Source organism: Sylvia atricapilla, chromosome 5 (genome assembly GCF_009819655.1).
Source record: "Sylvia atricapilla isolate bSylAtr1 chromosome 5, bSylAtr1.pri, whole genome shotgun sequence".
In the NCBI taxonomy this organism is placed as follows: Eukaryota; Metazoa; Chordata; class Aves; order Passeriformes; family Sylviidae; genus Sylvia; species Sylvia atricapilla.
In genome coordinates this window covers 10984348-11001079 of record NC_089144.1, presented here as the reverse complement: position 1 = coordinate 11001079, position 16732 = coordinate 10984348, and positions in this window count along the sequence as shown.

The following is a 16732-nucleotide window of genomic DNA, read 5'->3' as shown; positions in this document are numbered from 1 at the left end:
TCTAGCTGTAAAACTGGCAAGGCAGTAAATAACTGTTCAGGATCTGAATGTCACTTTTTTCTGTTTTAAAGGCATGCAGCTCTACAGTGAAAAGAAATAACTGGAATTTCAGCAACAACTGATGTTTAAGCTCAGATTTTGGGTCTAACACAGCTGGTCACCCTCACTACTGCTTCTGTAGAGGCAGTTTCAGAAAACACATTGACCATTAGACTCCCAACTAAATTAGAAAAATTGAATAGGAAAGATACCTTTCCTGACAAGCTGAACACTTGTGTCCTCAGGTATAGAAGTATTCATTCATTAGAAAGTATTCATAAGATGTCTTCAGAGTACAAACCTACAGCAATAAAGTTTCTGCAGGGTTGATGTTAAGTAATTGGAAGCATTTTCTGTAGAAAGGTACCTTGATTTCCATGTATGTTCAGAAAAAGATACCTGTTTTTTTTTCTTCCACAGTGATGAATGGTCTGTATTTGGTTTCCTACAAAGAGGTTGTAAAATACCCTACAGTATCAGAAATATGAGGGCAAACACAAATCAAAACCCTTGGGAGACCCTTCTGAGATAGCAGTGAGAGGCGTAACTGTGTTCTCCAGATGATATTAAAAACTCCACAGCAGACAGGGTGAGCCCTAAATGGAGCTTCAAGACATGTACCAAAGTCTTCCCTAGCATTATGTACAGTTACTTTGCAGAGACTATCTATGGTAGTAAAAAAGCCCTAAAAATGGTGAACAGTGGCAAAGAAAGGCACAGGGATGAGGAGAAGGTGTTCTGAATGGCAACTTGGTTATCTCTACAATGAATATGTGGGGTGTTATTTTTGCAAAAACACAGTGAAGCATCACATACTGTCAGCCCATCCAGGGCATTGCACAATTAACATTTTTTAGAAGCTGTGATTTATACAATCTTTTAGAAGGAAGGAAAAGATAACCATTGCACATTCAACTGCCTGAGAAGGTAAAGCACAGATAAGAAATCAATGTTGCAGAGAGGCTCTACATAGAGAGCAAGCACATCCTGGCCCCAGACGAGCCTGACAATGTTTGCATTCTCACAGAGAAGAAGAGCTAATCAAAGCTGTGCCACGGTTAAGTTCCCCTAAATTAGAAGATAAGGAGGAAGGAGAACTGAAGTCCCCAGGAAATTATTTGATGCTTCATTTACACTCAAGAGGCCACCCAACAACTGTCACTGTCAAAGGGGGGACAGAAATGCAGGAGAGATGCTGATTCCTTGAGATAACACTGAAGGAGCAGAGCACTGCTGATTTGTTTCCTCAGCCTCTGTGCCCCAGAGAAATCTCACAATGACAAGTACACTGGAAGATGCTTTTGTTGTTTATTGTTTCCCTTTCAGACCTTGATTTGTAATCAGGAATTTAACCTTTCTTTTATACATAGCTTGTTTCATAAATAAACTTGCCGAGCTTCTGAAGTTGAGGTGAATCTTGTAAAGCTGTGCATGCGTGTTGCTTCAGAGGCCATGAATTCAGGGAGAGTGAAGCTTGCAGGCATTCACTGAAGGGAATCAGGTCTGGAAATTCAGAAAACGGGATGTTTTGTGCTCCACCTGGAAAATTTGGGTTTGGGATGTGCAGCAGCATGTGCCACAAGGAGAGAATTGCCACTGGCAGGGTGTTACCAGAGAGAAATATGGGGTGGGATCACAACAACACTGTGGCCCTGAACATTATTTAACAGAAAAAAATGCAACAATACTGTTTCAAATGTTTGATCCCATTTAAAGTGGGCATTGAAAATTAAAATAGGTTTGAAGGCAGCTGCATTCTTCAGGCAAGAATATGTGAACCTCAATCCACTATAAAACAGGGTGAGAGTTACCTGACGTGTAGTTCAGGCTAAAAGACCTCCTGCACTGCATTTGACAAAACATTTGTCTAGAAAGACCTCTGTTCATTACCTTTAGGGTTCCTGCATGCAGGAATCACAACAGCTACTCTCAAATCCTGCCACTGCTTTTAAGAGCCTAAATGTAGCTGGAATTCATCTGAGTTCCATTTTGAGCCAGTGACTCATCATCTCCATTTGTCTAATGTGGAGACAAGACATCTATTACTGAGTTTCTTTTGGAATATAGGAAAGGATTGATTGAGTCCTCTTGCAACCTCCTGTGTGCTAATCACACAGATTTGAAGTGTAGGGTCTTCCAGGTTAAAGCATGATCTCTCCTTTCATTGCTCTTCTGATCTTTATGTAAACCATTTCTAATTAATTAATACTCTCCATTAACTGAGGTACCTGCATTACATGTGACAGTGTGTAATTATTGCCAAATGCTCTCACTTGTTTTTTTCCTGCACGTACATCCCAAAATCCCATCTGTAGAGATGTTTCCCATCATTCATATATGATGTTGATTATTTGTAACTTCAACTTGTAAAATTAAATGTAGTACTAAATTAATGTATAGAGATTGAATAATATGGTGTGAATATCATTAATATTCCGTTAAAAGTAAAGATGCAGCCACAAGTTCTCTTTTTTATTTTTCAGCTGTGTGTTGAAGGTTGTTCCAGCTTCCATTAAAAATGGTTATCTGCACTTAATGCTTTGTCTGTTTCCAGAATAGCTAACTACTACATTATTATAGTGTATAATTCTCTGGGTGGGACATTCAAGGACCACAGTCTCTGTAAAACTGATCTCTGGAAGAGGTCCTGGGAAAATGTCTTTATGGAGGACTCCTGTTTCCTCTGTTGGCATAGTGCAGTTAATGCTAGTAGTTCTGCAAATCAAATGTAGTGACATTACCCTTCATCTTCCATATTTTAGTGACCTCAAGGTTTTTATTCAGTTTTATCTTGGGATTATATTATTTCTTGCTTGTCAAGGCAGATATGAAATGTTATGGCACACATGGAAGGAAGATACCACACATTTAATTTTTTGTCTCTGGTGTCAAGGCAGATGACAAGAATAGATAAGGAATCAAATGCTCAGATGGTTTAGAGCCCTTATGGTTGAAACCACTCATAAAATTGTTCCCATTCAAAATACAAAACTAAAACATTAATGCTTCTGTGTAGACTGGCCATGCAAAAAGGTTAATTCTTTGGAGATTGATCCCATATGTAAAAAGGTGTCTGTTGGATACTTTCAGTAGTATTTAAGAGACTAGTAATTATTAGAATAAACCACTATCAGCCTTTTCAGTGATACAGTATCATGCTGAGATTAAGATAAGCAGGCAAAAAGATTGAATGTAAGTCCTTCAGCAAGGAGAGGTCATTCTGCTTGTGGTAGTGAGGGCAGCTCCCATCCTCCTGTCCTGGGGGCATAACAACTTTTGGTGAGGTGCTCACCACCCCACAATCATCTCAATTCACCTGCAGCCTCACAGACAAATAAAGTTTGCAGAGGGTGGAGGGGGGCATCAAGACAACACTCACTGAAACAAGGACACCGACTTCCCATGCAGGAGGACTCTGGAAATGGAGGGAAAATTACTCACGGATGCACATTTAAGAAGGTTGCAGAGAAAGAGCTATGTCCTGCCTGCGACCTGCTGCCTGCTGCTGTATCAATGAGTCTTTCAAATCTTCCAGCTGGGCTTCATCAAACATTTCAAAGTCCAGGGCAGTTGCTGCGACTGTGCTGGAATTGTACCTGAGTGGCATTGAGAACTTAGTCTAGTGTCCACAGTCATTCTGGCATTGTCTTCTTTCCAGCCACAAAGAAAAGAGTGACTTCTTAGGGAAAAAAAATACTTTCTCAATCTGTACTTTTTATGCACTTAGATTTTCTTCTGACTAGCAAATATAATTATGTTTTGCTTTCATGTGATAACTAAGAACTTAAGAACAGTCTCTTTTTTTTGGTGACTTGTCTGTCTTTGAAGAGTTGCAGCAGGGATTTTCTCTTCTTTTGGACCCTTACAAAGGAGGAGTTTTTAGGGTTGTACTTTGCTTTGATATATGTATTAAAAATAAGACAAAAAATCTGCAACAATTTTGTTTCAGAAGATACTGCACAAAACAAAAGTAAGGAGTAACTAGAGGAATTTCAGTAACCTTGTCATGCAAGATGAAATACTTAAATATCATATCATTCAAGGAACAGGACCATACTTCACACTGAGAATAGAGGATCTATCCACTGAATTACTGCAGGAAACATTTAAATCTCTGCTTGAGGGCGAAATAATACCATACACTGCCCATGTAAAAGAGCAAGGAAGAGGCAGCTGATAAAAAGACTTGAAGGCAATCCCCCAGCAGTCACATTTCTATGTGATCATTCTTGCTCTACTCCTCTGGACAATAGGGGAAAAAAACCCACAGGGGCAAAAAAACCAACAAGAGTGGGAAGAAAAGCTTTTGCTAATCTGAGTTTTTCTTGAATCCATGAAAAAGCTGCTGAAAGGCAGAAAGGCAGCTCAGCTTGCTCTTAAACACAGTCTCTGTGGACAGCTTTTAACCAGGTAAAATCTTCTTTTTCCAGTCCTTTTCCTGTCCTGTGTAGCTGTGGTCCTAAACCCATCAGCATGTGAACTGCTCAGTCCTGCAGCCACCACAGCTCTGCAGTCATGAGCCACCCACATGCCACATTTGGGCTTTTGGGTAAGGCAGATGGCCCACATTTGCTGGGAGCAGCTGTGCCTTAGGAGGCACACAGGATTTTTATTATGGTGGAGACTGGGATCCACCAGTTCAGGTGGAGGTTCAGGATTTCTGCCTTATCCTGAGGGGTAGCTGCTAGGTGAGGATGGGCAGGGGTCTGCTGGTAACTGCCAGACTATGGACTGTTTCTGAGGTGTCTGCAAAAAGTGACAACGTGAAAACTTGCTACACCAGCTCTGTGCCTTCCCTGGGAGATGTTTATGGGTCTACAAGCTGGAAAATCTGTGGGTCAGTGCACAGCTCTGCTGGAACCTGATGGCTGTTCTGCTGCAGCACTACTGGGAAAACCAACTCAGGAATGTGCTTCGTTCACCCTGCACAGGAAGCAACAAGTACAGATTCCCCAGCGTGCAGCAATTCGAGAGCCACAGGAGAAATACATGGGAGTGAGGAGGGAATCAGCCTGTTCTCCAGGTGGCAAAGAAAACGTGATGTGTAATTATTGAGCTGTGGCAGGTTCTGAGGCACAGCTTACTCCTTCTGCAGACCTAGGGGATAGCTCAGGTTCTGCTTATTATGAGAAGCCTGCAGCCTCCCTGTCCTCCCCCGGCTTGCCAGCTGCTCTTCCCTGGATAATGCCACTGTCACTTACTGGCTGCCAGAGAGGCAGCACAGGGTGTGCCACTATGGCTCAGGGTGTAAAGTCACCCAGGTGCTTGTTGGAGAACTATTGTGTCCCAAGATGGGGATACCTACTCTTCAGGAAATTACTTTCCTGAGCATCCAGATGGCTGTGAGGAAGTTTGCTAGCAGGAAAAGGATACAGAAAGTGCAGCCCTGGAAAAGAACAAAAATATCTGAGAATAAGGAGAAGCAAATTTACCGAGAAGGATAGCAACTTAAAAAACCCAATTAACCAACCAAAAAATCCTCACAACAAAATCAGAACCCGAAACAACAACAGCAAAACAACAACCAAAAACTTATCACACCCCTTCCCCCCCAAGAAAACCTCAAAATTAAAAAAAACAACAACAACAACAAAAAAAAACAAAACAAAACAAAACAAAAAAAAAACAGAAAAACCAAACACACCCCTCCCCTCCATAAAAAAAAACAACAAACCAAAAAAACTCCTTTCACCAAGAAAACTAGCCAAACAAACAAAAGAAAAAAATAAAAGTCAATCCCATCAGACTGAAGTCCGTCTCCCCTGCAGTGCACACCCCTGAATGCAGAAGAGGGACCAGAAGCTGCATTGAAGCTGTCAGCTGGATCAGGTTTGCCATACAGAAGGGGCAAGGTGTTACTTAGGGCAACAAAACATCTGTAGCTGCTTAAGAAGGTGGCTGTGTCTCCGCAGCAGGTCCAAGACTCTGCCTGCAGCAGTGACCACCCCTGGTTGGCAGCTCTGGAGGGCAGAACTGCTGCTGACAGGCAGCTCATCGGTCCCCAAGGTAGGGACAGGGCTGAGAGCACAGCAGAACTCAGCTCTGCTGCCCTTTGAGCCAACTGACAGGTACCAGGATGCATTAGATAAACATCTTCATCCAATTTAAGCGAAATAATTTATTCATAGGTGTCTCATGAGGAAGGGAAGCTCACCTCATTCAATATTTTATGTAGCTGATGTGGTTTGCAAAGGATTTGTAACTGACAGGGTAGTAAACAACCTTTTTTAAGCTCCTACACGAAAAGTGGGCAAATGGTTGCATTCAACCCCCTGCAGAAAACATTGGGAACCGTGTCTCTTCCTTTTAACAACATAGGATGTTTATAATCTTGAAGAATGCACAGGAAAAGAATAAAAAGTTATAAGCTGTTTTCTCCAGAAAGGCAATTATGCTGAAATGTGTTGAAAGATGTCATCAATTTAAATTACATTTGAAAGAAAAAATCATAAAACTTCAAGGCTGAGATGGAATCTTCCTTATGTCTAATTTCTTTGTTGTTGATATACATAGCTGTTCATATTACATGTTTACAATTTTTCTTACTTCATTTTGTGCAGATGAGGCGATTCGAAAAGGTCATATCAGCATTTATGAACTGAATTATTCTGTGATTTCAAAATTTCCATTTTTGTTATCTCTGGGCATAAAAATCAATCCCATCACCAATTCTGACCTTGGAGGTGGTGGATTGCACTCTGCATTCACAACTGTGCAACACAAAGCATAAACAGAATATAGTAAGGTCAGGAGAAAATCCTGCTTTGGAACTTCACAGTTCCTTTTACTTTGTCATGCATCCAGCATTCCTGGGAGAAGACTGAAGGAGAAAAAAAATCTAAGCAAGTCCTGTACAAAAGAGTCTGTCTATAAATAATTGGAAGAGTTTTGTAGTAAGGACTGTAATTCCAAGTATGCCTGTTTTATAGAGTAGTTGGGATTTAATTATAGTTGTTGCAAAGCTTTCCCAAGCTTTCGCTAATTCTTGAGATTACTCAGCCCATATTTAAAGCAGTAAACTCTGCAAAGTTTATAGACCCTGGTAAAGTGGAAATTCTGTTCAAAACTTCAGTGGCAATTTTTAATCATGCTAAATGGATAGCCAACAAATCATGAGTCAGTCAATGGTACAGTCATTCCTAGCAAGAGAGTGGGAGATGGGACTTTTTCAAATTAGTGTGCAAGAGTGAGAGTTCCACAGAACATTTAACCTCTGATTCAAAAATTAACACTATCCAATATCAATATTGCAAATACTAAGTTATGATATGATTTATTGAGTATTTCTTAGGAAGAATGCTTAAGAAAAACAGGAGTCTCAGAAAAGTTCTGTAGTAATGAATGCTTGGCCCAGTACTCATCTTTTGTTGTTGTTGTTGTTGCTGTTGTGTTTTAATAAAGTTTGGAAAAATTCACACACTATCAGAGTAGAAAATCATGATAAGAACTTCTATAGCACTGTATAAACTGAACACATATCACAGAGGAGAAAAAACAACAGAACAAGCCAACCAACCAACAAACCCTACCACAGCCAAGATTGTTGCTGCCTTTGAAGGACATGGAGTTTTACATTACTTGTCTTAGCAGAGCCAGACAATAGCTATCATATTTGTAACCAGAGATTGCAGTTCTGCCTGTGAACACTGGGGCATCGCTTTAGGATAAACAGGGCTGAAAACATTCATGATAGACCAATCAGCTGAACAAAAGCACTGATGACCAGATGGCTGCTGCAGGGCTGGACTGGGAGAGCAAGGACATTTTAGCCTCACTGGAATGGAGCCCCTGGCCTGAGCAGGTCTTGGAGCACCCACCATGTCACCAAACAGTCGAGTGGTCCCGGGCCAGATGTTTCACGGTGACTGTCTTTACTTCCTACCTGATGGTGCTGTGAGCCAGCATAGATGTTTCTTCCACCTCAAAAGTAAAAATATTATTTACAAATTGGCAGAGGTTCAGAAGTGAGACAGGCAGTTAATCCAACATCTGGGAAATGCATATTGCAGCGATCTGTATCTTTGGCACCTCTGGCAGCTTGGCTTTTTCAAAGAGTAAAAAGCAACTTGATCAAGGTCTTCATGTGAGAAATAGACACCATCTGATACATTTCAGTTCTCATACCTATTAGAGAAAGGTACAGCAAAATCTATTACCTGTAAGCTAAATCTAGACAGATAATTACCATTCTATTATATCCTAGATTTTCTGTGGGGTCTTGTCACAGGCTGTCACTGGGTACTTTTTTGGACAAGTAAATCTGTAAAACAGACCTAATATTTCAGTGTAGCATCCTGATGTCAAGACACACATTTAGTTTCTGACCAGTTACTGTCCTTAGTTCTTCCCCTCCCCAGGACAGACAGAGAAAGAAGCACCACAAAGGAAAAAATCCAGTATTTTTTTAGTCAGATTTGTTTTCATTTATGACATTTGACCGAACCAAAGCCTGAAGCAGCTTCCCTCTGCCAGGTGTCCCCAGGCACACCAGCCCTTTCCATCTTCCTGGCCACAGCATTCCCACGGTGAGGGAGGGACAGAGGTGCTGCAGGCTGAAAGCAAACACCTCTTCTGGCCTCTGCCCACCGTGGGCTTCTGCAGAGAGACATCCTGCATGGCCTTGTGCTAAAAATCTCCCTGGTACAGCAGGGAAGAGCTGAACGATGCTGATGCCCTTTGTCCCATCTTCTCCATCCCTGGTGGCTGGAAAGGACCAAGGCAGTGCTGTCACATGAAGGCTCCAGCCCATGGTGACTTCTACAGGATTTTAACAAGACCATACGGGATTTGTGGTTTGACAAGGAAAGCTCCCAAACTGAGTTGTTTTCCTAAACACATATCCTGAAGACCAAGCACAAGGTTTTAGTGTGGACACGCAGCATTCTGGGTGAATTGTTACAACGTGTGTTTTGCAAATAGGTATATTGTAGTCATTTCTCAAAATGACACACTATGAATCAAAAATCAATTCGCATGTTGAGATATTCATTTTGAGTGATAGTACCAGGGGAACACAAACAGGCCAGAAGTGCTCTGTTGCAATATTTTCTAGATGAAATGGTCTTGGCTTTGTTATCTAATACTGTTTCATTCTAAAATTGATCCATGTTTAGTATTAATAAATAGTAAAAATATGTGAAAAGTGAGTAATGTATCTAACTGGATATTAGTTTTCCCTAATTTATTTTCAGTTTGGCCACCAAACAAGAAAATCAATTATTCTCACAACTCTATTCAGTGTAAGTAAGTCTCTCTTCCAACATATTGCTCTCCACAGTTTTCTCCTGTATTATAGAGACTCTTACTTCCACCAGTTGTATTAACTCGTGGTTTTCCCCAGATGACGACTTCTGACATTTTCATTTACGTAAGTTCCCTTTAAATTTTTCTGCTGTTAGTTGTGATTATAATGAATTAGTTCTGCTGTAAGTTTCATTAACAAAATGTTTATTGCCTCCTTTGGATAATGAAACTATTAATTAAAATTGTATCTAACAAGGATCCACTGGGTATATGACTAAATATTTCTCCAACATTGGTTTTAATTATTTTCATTGTCTTTCAGAAGACATATTTTCACTGGCTTTCAGTACACATTGTAAAGAACTTATCCAAGTCACTTCAAATATTTTGGATAAGTTACTATAAAATGCAGTATCACGTTTTCCAATAAAATCAGAACGCTATCCCACTACCCTCCTACTCCCTCCTTAACTGGCAAGAACTATGTTGGATAAAACACATGCTGTGTAAACTCCCACTGTTTACTGCTGTTTTGTTCCTTTAACCTCTTCATGTTGGTGGCCATCTCCACCTATTTTTCCCATCATTGTACACATTGTACACTTTTTTTTTATGCAGAGTGTAAGAATATTGTCTTTTTCCCACTGTAAAAGCCTTGATCCTTTTTTTTTCAGGGCTATTAAAGTGCTTTACTTAACAGCTCTTTACTTTGCTACCACCATTAAGATGAAAAACTAGTTCAGAGACATTTTTGGGCCAACTATAATTTCAGCAGAACATGTGAAGTAAATATTTATTCAAATGATTGCTTGGAGCTAAAAAAAGGGAGGCATTCTAGAAGTCCATTTTCATCAGGAGAAGTATCAAAAGTCTACATAAAGTGTTGTAAGGGAAAATTTGTAACAGGTGACACAAGGACTTAAATTTGGTGGGATTTTTTTCCTTTTCCATCCTCTTGCATGTTATATTTGATCATATGATCATATGTCATTATCTTTATTATAAAGAGGTGAAATTCCAGGTGTGGAATAAGAATAGGTTGAAGACCATGTAGATGAGATTTCTTATTTTGGGAGCCTACAGAAATTACTGAGGGAATTGTAAATCATATAAGAGGCTGAGATTATAGTACAGTACACAAGAGGGACAACGGGTTTTAGAATATTAGGAAGATTATAAAAGACAAATACAGTGTCTGCATTCATAAAGGGATGATGGAGGAGTATGAACATGGAGCATACAACTGAAGAAATAACAGATTGGTAAGCTTTAATTCCTAGAGCAAGTAAAAACAAACTTTTTTTTATGGATACATGGAAGACAAAACAGGGCTGGGGAACACCTATAATACAGATTTATCAAGGAATGGTCCTGTAATGTTTAATTTGTTCTGTTCTATTGCAGGATAACATGTAGATAAAGGTAAAGATGTAGGTATCCTCTATCTCACCTCTTTTAAGGCTTTTGATGCCCTCAAGTAATATTTTCATAGCCAGATGAGAAAAGTTTTAGGTAAAGCTCCTGGAAGCTGAATGCAGAGGTAGGTGGCCAGGAAGGTTTTAAAAGAGCAGCTGCTTGCAGCTCACTGATATATTGAATTTGTGTATCTTTAGCAGTTCCACAAGAGTCTGCCTTAGGTTTGGTTATACTCAATACTGTTATTAATGGCTTGAACAGTGAAATAGGTTATATGCTTATTAAGTCACTAGATTATATTAACCTAAGTGAGCTGCAAGCACTCTGGAGACTTAGGCAGTTAAGTACTTAAGCTGTGCCCAGGTTAGTATAACCTGCTTGTCATCAGGGCTAATTAATCACATTAACATCTTGCTAATGTGACCATACTGCTTGGGGTAGCTGTGATATCCCTGAATGGCACTGCATTATGCCACAGAGATTCTCTCAAAGAGAGGAATTCCACACTTTCTCCATTTAATCACATTCCCCAGCCTGCTCCAGGTCAAGATGCTGATTTACTGGCAGGTCACTTAGGTACATTTAAACATTTGACCATAAATCCTCCTGGAAACAGCAGACTCAGTTGTGCTGTGTTGTGTAATGCCAGAGTGAATGCTCACTTTATGCTCGGATATCATCTTGCGCAGCATCAAAATCACACACTGCAGCTCCCAGGCTTCCCCTGCAGATTCCTCTATCCAAGTATTGATCAGGCCCTCTGTTAGAAAGGTCTGCATAGTTCCTAGTATGTTTACTAGAAGAGTGATAATTTTCCTGTTTTACATGAAAATATACTAGATTGCAGGAGGACTATGGTTCTAGCAGATCAATGCCAGAGGAGTTAATATCACCTACTTTTGCCTCCCTGTTGTACAGTTCTAAAATTAGAAGCAAGCAGAAACACTGTGCAGCATCCTAATTGGCTTGTCACTAGGGTAAAGTAACTGGCCAGCTTCTGATTTACCAGAGATCAGAAGTTCCTCCTGATACATCCTCACTGGTCTGTTGATTAGCCTCTTGGAAAGAAATATTTGGAAATAAATGTAACATGTATTTAATTAATTAGATTTTTAATCTCTTTAAAGCATATATTTTTATCTGGTGTGAGGTAAAATATTTTAGTCGTTCTCCACTGTGGAAAAAAAATTACCTGGCAACATTTTAAGTCACATCCTGACTGCAGTAATTTTACCTTGTTAAAGGCAAAGAAGGGGACTTCACCACTGCCAGATACAATTTTTGAGAGCAACATCAAAGTTATATTTAGCATCATATAATCCTAACAGAGATGACTGAATGTTTATGGTAGTGAAGTTTTAGCTACTACGTGATGCTTAGGGTTCTGGAAAGAAAACCTAAAATGCATCTTGTTGGCAGAAGAGTTTATGTACTTACCTTAGTCTAGGCTGGTCTAGAGAAATATAAGTCCTTCTCCACGTGAATTTCAGTCTAGGGGACATACATTAACTAAACTTTTATTACATGAAAAACATGTCTAGACAGCAGCCTTAGCTGCACAGCTGTCTTTGAAGATGTACAGCATATAGCCTGCAGCAGGGTATTTCACAGCACCTTTTGTGTTGGATCTCCTGACCCTCTGGCAAACAGCTGCCGCAGCAAGAGCAGCAAGATTCTGTCACTTCAGGGGGAGTCTCTGGTGGTGTCTCTGAACAGCACAACACAGCGAGGCACCTGGAAGCTCTGTCTGGGTTAATTAGCAGCCCTGACAAGCAGGCTATGCATGTGAGGCACAGCCCTGCACGGGGTGGCTGATGCTGGCAGTGGGATGACTTCCTCAGAGCAGGTCCAGGTGCACTGGGATGTGCAGAATGCCCCCGGCATTGTAACAGAGCTTACAGGTCCTCAAGAGGAACCATTCCTTGGAGAGCAGGGACTGGAGAGTTTAGCTTCCAGCTGGTCCGTGAAGTTTTCTATTTTAGACAGTGTGTTTCAGAATCATTTTGCAACTCCTCCAAGTTGGGGAGGTTGAGGGAAGGAAACTGAAGCAGGTCGTAGCTGAGTCATGTGTCACGATGCCTTAAGATCTCTCCTTCCTCACTTTGGATCTTAATAACTGTGTTCCCACTTTGCCTGTACTTTTACATCCTCAGCTGCATCTCCACTCCCACCTGCTCTCCCCTCCAACAGCCACTGTTCACCCCACTTTTATGCAGGTGAATCTACCCTGGGTTATGAAGTCCAATCTTCTTCCATCGCTGGGAACCCTGCTACTTAATCCCTTTACAGAGGCTTTTCCTTCTTTTCAAGGCTGGTGGGATCTTTCCTTCCTTTCAGTCTTTGCTTCCACATACAGCCCAACTACTTCTCAGCTTCCTCATGTTCTTCCCCTCAGGAAAGCTACTGTTCCTAACCCAGCCACCGTTCTCCCCCTCTCTGTCTGCTGAGGTGGACTTCTGTCATTTGCAGCCAAGCACCTTGATTCAGGGTAGACTTTGGAGTATGTGGCTTTTTTCTGGTGATTGCACACCATTCCCCAGTGCTTTGGGATATCAAGTCCTGCAGCCTTCAGGGAATGTGGTTTCAGAATGGCCACATTGTTCTTTCCATCCCTTCCCTTATGGGTGCCCTACATGACTCCCCCTCCACTATCACCACCACCAGCAGGACTAAATTCAAGACAACTGGTGTAAATTTAAGGTACTCTCTAATTTTTACAGTAGACCTAAATTGGATAATTTCTGACTGCAATAGTGATGGCAAGAACGGTTTCAGCAACATCAATAGCAGTAATTCTAGCCAGCCCTTTGCTGTGCCTCTCCCACAGTTGTTAGCACTACAGAAATAGAAAGAAATGCCATTTAATACTCCCCAAGAAAGAACATTTCACCAGTGCAGCTGGGTCCCAGGGGAAAGAAAGCCAGAATGTGCAGAAACTATAATAAAATAAGACATAATGTAAAAGTTAATGCTTTGTGATAGACCACTGGCGAGGCTGTGGGTTGCCACAGCAACAGGACTACACACACCAGGCTGCACATTGGGGCTGCTTAAAGGCCATCATCCTGCTGCCCTGAGCAAACACACCTGCAAGTGTTTGCAGCCAGCTCCAGACAACATGGGACAAGGGAAAAATCGATCTGGACTCACACATGCCTTAAGATGCTGTCTACCAGCAGTTAAGCTGTAATCAAGCCCAAAACCGGCATAGGTTATCTCAGTCATCAGTGAAATGGCACAAAAAGCCCTGCTTGGCCTTTAGCATTGCCCCAGCTTTGGCTCACACTGAATGCTGGAGAGCAGGGAGTGGAGAGAAGACCTTCTGATTTTTCAGCTTCTGCTCTGGATACCCACATGTCCTTGGACAAAGTCTACCCTGACTTGCCTTCCTTCTCTTCAAGACCCAGAAACCAGGCCAGCCCAAATTAACTGAGTCTCTTATTTGTACCTATCTGTATTTGTTAAAAGATTGTAACAGTTATATGTAGCTATTTAAGTGGGGTGAGAGTGAAATTCTAAGTTATTGATAGCCACTGGGTGAATATGGTAGCCAGTGAGGGATACCACAGAAAAACAGAAAATACCCTGAGGGGTAAAACAGTTCATGAACCCTTGCATGCAGCTACAGATAAAAAGAACTCCTAGCAGCCTAGAACTCTCTATGAACCAGAGGGAAAAAAACTGCTGAGGCAGAGCTGTATTTTAAGAGGATTCGATGGGAGACACTGGTCAGAGAGGTTGGCAGGAGTCAGTCATGTGTCTGAGCTGTCACAGAAGTTTGTCTATGTCTGTGTGAGCCTGTCCTCATGTGCTCAACAATCTTTCCCAGTTACCTCAACTGTCATCAAAACTTATCATTCATTGTCTGACACTTTATTGCTATTGATTCACTGATATGTAAATTCCTACTACCCAGTTCCCTCCTCACAAACTTTTTTTTGTGTAATTCCTCTCTCTTGACAACTCTTCTCCAATCATGCATTCACCCCTTCCCCATTCTGTTTTTTTCTTTATTTTCCACCATGTAATATCAATGAATTTCCAGATGGGCATTTCTTGCCAGACATTACCCATGGCCCAGCGACAGAATGCATCTGTTCTTCTTACCCACTGTGTACAAGGGTTTCCTGGCACAACATACAACCTCTCCCCATAGTGCTCCAATCAAAATATTTAAGCAGTTCTCCACCACAGCTCCACCACTGTAAGTAACTGACATGTTCCAAAGAGAAATGTTGTGATTAGGAACAGTAACTAAATAACTTTTATTATAACACTTTATTTTGTGTTTTGTGTAATGATCTATATAAACAAAAAAATGAGCACATGCATGGTCAGATAAAATGATCAGTAGTGCGCTCCAGGCAAATTTAGGGCACAATTATACGTTAAAAGATTGTATAAATTCTCTCTAAACTTGTGTATTTTTAACCACACATGCACATGAAAATGTTTTAAAAGCAATATTATGGCTGGAAAATCCAGTACTGAAGAGGATGTGCCAAAAAAAGAGCTGTCTGTGCCACTTGATTTACATCCCTTTGTTCTGCATTACACACTCATATGCTAATTGGTAAACAGGATCCTGCCTTATCAGGTGGGGGAGACAGCAGCTGCTGTCCAGAAAGATCAGGATGATGAGAATCCTATCTTACCTATTGAAGAAGAACGTGGTGAAAATCCTGGCTCAGAAGTCAGACTTTTTTAGATGAGACTAGATGGCAGCCACAGGGCTGGGACCCAGTTAATTTTCAGGGAGAAAAATCGTGGAGGTACAATATTGTTGGAGAAAAAGGATAATCTTCTGAGGATTAAGATGACAAAAGCTGTCTGTAAGAGCTGGGGACTATCCCTGCTTGTGCCACAGAATTCTTCTGTGATGCCAGGCACAATACTTAAAACCTTTCATAGATAAGTAGCACCTCAGCATGGCTCCTTCTGAGGCCTCGTTTTCAGAGCTGCTGCAACCAAATCCATGCGAGGTCTGCTCTGAGAAATAAGGTACCAGGTGCTTTTTAACTAGTCCAGAATATGCCAGTCTTCTATCTCATAGAAACATTGTATTTTCTAATGCTATGAAGCACACTTATAATTGTGGTAAGAACCATGAAAGTACCTCCTAAGCCTGTCTTCAGGTATTCTGAAGAAATTCCAATACCAAAAAGTGAGGCTAGAGGATTCAAAGCTCTAGAGAGGGGCACAGCCTGAGGGATTCAGCTGCCCCCAAAACAAGACATCTAGTACCACTTTCCCATTTCCAGTGCATTAAACTGAAGGACTCATGAGTATCACCTAAAGTCCATATGGAATACGTGCCTTTTTGGTGCTGCAAACCAGAGAGGATATCCTAGGACAATCAAACCAATCACTGCCAGCCAAAGGTCTTTTTTCCACAGTCTTTTACTCAGCTTTTCAGCAGAATCCTAGTTTCTTCCCCTACTTTTTTGTCTTTTCTTGTCAGGACTGGTTCCCACACTTACATACTCTAGTCTGACTCTTGTTCCCCAGGTTCTTCTCCAAGCTCAGTATTTTGTCCTCATCAGCTCTGTTTTCCCATTTCTTCTACAAGCAACTCATTTCTCATCTCCTGACTCCTTCCCAGGCCCATATCCCTTCTTCCTGCCATAACAGTTCTTAGGTTCATCTTTACTGTATGTGTGCATATTTACGGGCTCACTACCACTAAACCACTAAACCTCCCCATTTGGCACAGATTCCTTCCCCAAAACTTTTTTTTTTTTTTTTTTTTTTTTTTTTTTAGTTCCACCGAACATCCTTCCCAACCCTGCCTTCGACCTCCATTCCTAAATTGTCTTGTGCCACTTCAGTCTTCTTCCAGCCTTCTATATCTGGCTCATGGCTCATACCGCCCACACCTCCATACCCCACTGCCGCTTAGAGGACAGTGAAGAGGCATCCCGCACCGAAACCTGGCGCCCGGCAAGCCTCAGCCTGAAGAAAACAGGAGCGAGCACCGAAGAACCATCACTCCTCCTGGTGCTCGCGGCTGGAACGAGTTCAGCTCATCTCTGAA